This window comes from Rhagoletis zephyria, unplaced genomic scaffold (assembly GCF_001687245.7).
Source record: "Rhagoletis zephyria isolate East Lansing unplaced genomic scaffold, Rhagoletis_zephyria_1.1 Rzeph_scaffold_00036, whole genome shotgun sequence".
NCBI classification, from domain to species: domain Eukaryota; kingdom Metazoa; phylum Arthropoda; class Insecta; order Diptera; family Tephritidae; genus Rhagoletis; species Rhagoletis zephyria.
In genome coordinates, this window is record NW_016157120.1 from 578,955 (window position 1) to 584,954 (window position 6,000).

Here is a 6,000-nt window from a genome sequence, read left to right on the forward strand (position 1 = left end):
TTTGTAAAAAACGAATTATTTAAAAAAAAACTGGTTAAAGGGAATCAAAATGTGATGTTTCTTAATTTTCGGTTATATAAATTTAAGCTATCTACAGTTCATAAAGAATTGTTAAGAAAAGAATGGAAATTCGAGATTTTAGTAAAAATTGCGACACTTTTTCTTCTACAATCGCCTGATAAAATGTTTATTGGATTCCAAAATATGAAAATTAGCGCCAAAGTCGTGCGTACTTCATTTTATATCATCGTTTCCCGCTTCCACTAAGACATCAACCTAAGGCTCAATTTTTCATGGAACTTTTGAGACAGAAAGTCCATATACCGAATACCTATTTCAGTGTCCAATGATGGGTATTCCGCTAGTTTGCTTCCTACTCGAATTACTAATGACTGTTACAATTCCCGCAGTCAAAATATATAAAAGATAAGAATTTTATTGAAAAAACCCCATCTCAGAATTTGGTTCTATTTCACTTAAAAATGTGCTGAGATGGGCGTTTTTAAATCGGCAGCTGAGATTGGGCGTTCTTCATAAAGTCATAAAGATTTTTAAATATATTTTATGCCAAACAAAATATAAGTTAATTATTAAAAAAAAATAGGCAAATCAGTATATTAAATAAAAAGTAAACATTACAATATTCATTCTGTAATCGGCAGACTTTTGCTACGTAGATCAGCTGTAAAATTTTACGATTTTCCAAAAGCCTCTAGAGAACACGAAGAATCAGCTGTTGAAAATAAATGTAGGGATGTTTTGAAAGAGAAAGTTAACTCACATTCGTCAGTTATCTAATAAAAAATTTCAGTACAATACATAAAAATTAACTTAAGTGCCAGTTATCAATCGGCTTATAATCAATCACCTAGCTGTAGCACTAGCTAACAGCACTACATTTTTAAATGTTTTAAATAAATTTTCGCTTACCAGCAACATTCAGTATTTTTTTAAATTTATAAAACAACTCTTCACTTTTTAACAAAACAAAAATGTAGTTTTGTGCAAATGTATCCGCAATTGTGCATTGTGCTCACAAAAGATTAGAATTTCAAAAAAAAAAAATCGTNCAACAGCCATTTTTCTCTGATTTCTGAAAATCGTACGAAGCGTTTTGGCAGCGAGGGAATGGAATTATGAGCAATGTGTTTGTGAGAGAGGGAAGGAGAACGAGAGAGCGTGAAAAGTAAATAGATATAAACGAGGGGAAATGAAAGTGACATGACGTCATCGATTTTATTTATCTATATACAATCATATTTATATATGTGTATATAGTTATATGTCTACCTTTTTAGGCCGTATGATGAGGGGAAACTACTGTTGTGAAAACATGGGCGGATTCCGTGATATGGACGGTCGATAATGGCTACGCGATACGATTTTCCAGACGATTTCTTAATATATGTAAGAAGTTTTGATTTGTAAATAAAATAATTTAGGTTTCATAAAAAATAATAAAATAACATAAGCAAGTTGTAATCAAATAAAATGTAATAATAAAATACATAAATGAGATAAAATTAACTGTAATGTAATAAATGTAAATATATATAATAATGTATATATGATATATATTTTATATGTTTATAGTTTATACTAAAGTTTATGTACGCAGGTATGAAAAAACAAGTTACTTCTACAGTTTCGGTGTTTCCATTCTCAAGTTTTTACAGCGTATTCCATAAAGTTTGACACCTATTCAGGTTGAAAAAAATAAAAATAAAACATGATGTTAATAAAAAAAAACTAAAATGCGATTTTTTAATGCAAACATTTTTTGATTTTAATCTATCTCACACTCTCATGGTAAAAATCAAACATGTTAATAAAAAAAAAAATAAAACGCGAATTTTTAATGCAAAAATTTTTTGATTTTAATCTATTTCACACTCTCATGGAAAGGCGAGGTAGTTACGCACATTTTGATATCTTAACTGATTTTCTCCGACAAAGAGTTTATTAACTGCAAACAATTGAAAAAAGATACTTCTCCGTGAGTTCAAATTTTTTTATCGAGATTTTCGAATATCATGACGAAATAAAATAATAGGTGTCTTCTTTTTTCCATAAAGAATGTAAAAAAATATATTTCACCAAAAAAAAAAAATATTGAGGTGTAACTATTGTATGGAATGACCCATATACATCCATATATGGAAAATAACAGCTATGTTTTCTTAGGCAACGATCGGAATCGGGATACAAATTTTGAAATATATTTCGACACAAAAATATTTACATATATCTACGCAGTATAAAAATAAAAAAAACATACTAAAACCTAAATCTTATAAATAAATCACATTTTCTTCATTGGTATTAATCTTTTTTTATACGAATATTTATGAAACTAAAAAAAAACAAGTTTTTCGAGAAAAAATCGAAAATGTTGTGTTCAACAACCCAAAGTTTGCCTAGAAATTTCTCTTTTGCAGAGGTCAATTTTTCATGTAAACAAGCGTTATTTTAATATGTTTTATTTTAATTGTATAAATATTGATTTAAAAAATATTAACAGCAACCAAATTAGCTTGGAACCAAAATTAGCTTTTTTTCTTGCCATCCATTATCCGGAGTACCTTAAAAAATTGAAAATACATATACTGGTTGAAGCTTCAAAATCAGCCTCATCTTCATGCAGTTATCAATCAATTAAAGACACTGCTTAAATTTTGATCCCGCCGTTAATTAAAAATATCGACTAAAATGCAAGACAAGGGCAGGACAATTGGAAAAATCCGTATATTTTAAGGATTTTCTGTTATGAATGTAATTTGATGGTTTTACACACGATAAAAACATTTAAAAATAAATAACATTTATACATTTTTTTTTATTATGGTTTGACCTAAACGTGCCAAACAACCCATCAAATTTCAGTTTTTGTTTTGGTTAAAGTTGAAGTAAAGCGTGGGAAAATTTTTCAGTCTCTTATTAATACTGTGGTAAATCACGACTGAGAGAATACAAAGGTTGCGCCGATCTCGGGCCGCTATTCCTCTCTTAACGAATTTGACAGAATCGTTGTTTGCATGACGTCACACCAGTGTTGCCAACTCGTGGGATTTCGCCAATAATTTGGGATTTTCGCACCATAAAAGGGCGCGTGGGATTTTGCGTCTCATTATGGGATTTTTAGATAAATACAATTTTATGTATCTGTTGTTTTTTTTATTTTTTATTTGATGTTAATTCCAACGCGACGGGTGGGACATTTAAACTTGTTTTTCCTCAAACTTTAAGTAATTTCTTTTTAACCCTTAATTCAGAATTTCAAACTGTTAACATCTTAATTCAAATATCAGTTTAACACGAAACTAATAAAGTAGAAAACTTAACTATATGATTTACACAGAAAATTTTCATTTTCCCCAAGAGTGACGGCTGAGACAACGACGACACCCACCTCTCTGAGTGGATGGATTCGTTTACCATTTCAGACAAACTTTACGTCAAATTATTTCTTGCATAGCGGCTTTCTCGAATGTAGTCATTACACTAAATTTGTTGGGGCTACAAAACTGTAACTGTTAAAGGTTTACACCCAAATTCATAAAAAATATAGAACATTTTAACTGCTTTATAAATCGAAAATTTGTATGAAAATGTCACTCTGTAAAGCGCTTTAAACCTATTTTATTCTATGAATAAGGCCATTAGATTCAAAAATACTGACATTTTTACGAAATTTCTTTTTAGATTTTCTAAATTTTGTATAAAGTGTGAATCTGTGATATGATTTCGGTTAAACCTCGGACGGTACTTTTATAGAAAAATACCAAAAAAAAATATCTCGACAAACCTTACGAATATTAAAAAAAAAATCAACACGTGGTCATTTATTTCAGTCACTGTATCTACTCTTTATATATATTGTTCTTAAAAACTTTGAATATTTAATATTCATAAATGGGATTTTCGAATTTTCAAAGGAGAATGGGATTTTCGTATCTTGGAGTTGGCAACACTGCGTCACACTTGTGCAACTTGTTTACGTTTTCCTTGCAACATGTTTTCTTCTTCTTCCATTCTTGCTCACGTTTTGGCATTTCTCTCTCGCGCAATTGCACCAGTGTGACGTCAAACAAAAGTTATTCTCAATAATCCTCTCTGATCGGCACAATCTTGTATGCTATCATTCTTGGGTAGATCCGTCAAGTAGTCAAGGATAATCGTAACTGACTTACTTAAGGTGTTCTTACACGATATGTATTTGCATCGGTAAAAATGTGAGCTTTTCAATACATACCTTAAAGGTGTTCTTACACGATATGTATTTGCATGTGTACATGCCACTTTTTACACATGGAAATGTCAACATATCGTGTAAAGGCAAATTAGATTTGTTTCTGTACAAAGCAGACAATGATTTGATGCGTGATAAAAAAATAGGAAAGTAAAACCGCTGAGAGGAATTTTTCAAATTCTTTACGTTTGCAAGCAATTTAATTTTGAAATTTTACACACAAACTCACCCACACATTCTCATTTTAAATCTCAAACAACAACAACTTCGAACAATTCCTTTTTTTTGCTCTCAATTTTATATGATTTTAAAATGTTGGCAAACTTCAAAAAAAATATCATGGCCGACGAATTGAGAGAACGGTTTTACCTTACTATGTTTTTATCATGATTTGATGTATGCAGACAATAATTTTTACGTCTTGTGCAAAAAGAAGAGAAATTCTTATCAAAAGAACTCAAATAACACAAGAGGCGCTGATGTGTGTTGTATCTTTGTCTCTTCTTTATTATTTTTTAGTTTTTAGCTTAAATACAACGTTCACGTCCGACATTTTGCTCAAAATGAAGTGTCATAACAATTGTCAGGACGCCTACGCTACGGAGATCAGCGTTTTTGATAATTGTCTAATGTAAACGCGACGTAACAATAGTCAGGCCAATTCTTAATACTCAGGGAGAATTTGTTCTCCGGGAATTTGTTACTCCCGAGAAATATTCCAATAATTAACCCCCAAGGAGTAGAATTTTCTGCGAATACTTGGGAGGAGGAAATTCGAACTTCGAAAAGGCTGTTTGACACTTTTTTGAGAGCTCAACGCCGCCATTTAATATAAAAAATCCTCAGGATAGTTTTATTCGTGATAGGAGGAAAGGGAAAGAGTTGTCTAAAGAGCGAAATACACAACAAAAGCGGCTTGACAAACCAAGCGAAATATCCCTCTGTTTCAATCCATTTGTGTTGTCTATGGGGGTGTTTGAAGGTTTGACAAACCGCTTGAGGGAAATTTGAGCAAAAATCAAAATTTTTTGATTTTCTGGCCGCCATGTTGACGTTTGATCAAACCGCTTGCGATGTGGATGGTAAAATCGCCTCATTTGTTGCTGAATTTTCACCAAGTGAGGACGTAAGGGAGAAAAATGGAAGAAAACCAACATTTTTAACATTGTGAACCGGAGGAAAACTAAAATTCTGTGCTTGAATGACTCATGTTTGCATGGTGTATGGCGAAATGGGAAAAGTAGGTTTGACAAGCCGCTTGTGTGGTGTATTTCGCTCTTAACTCTCTGGGAGTTTCTGTTCGAATTGGCATGAGTATCATACGGACATTAGAGAGCGAATTACGTGCCGTGGGAACGTAGTTTTAAGCTGCCTTTACACGAGTAGATTTTCTAGGCGATTTTTGTCGTGTTTTGGCTAGGCGATTTATCGGTCGACAGAAACCGACGCGTGTAAAGTCAGTTTAAGTGCGAATATGACGTTGCGAATCTGCAGAGAAAAAATTAAATTAAGAAACGAAGAAAGGCAGAAAAGAATAAAAAACAATGAACTGTCAAATCTAACTAAGAATATGCCGTATAATTGGGTAATTTACATAAACAATTGAGAAGCGAACAACGTATATCCGTGCCCGTAGTTAAAACCCCCATTGACTGTTGCAACGCTGCGCTTGCTAATTCAACCCTGTGGTAAACTAACGAGTTTCGACATTACTCGATATTTTAAGTTCATCTCAGGTGCTACTCGTCAGA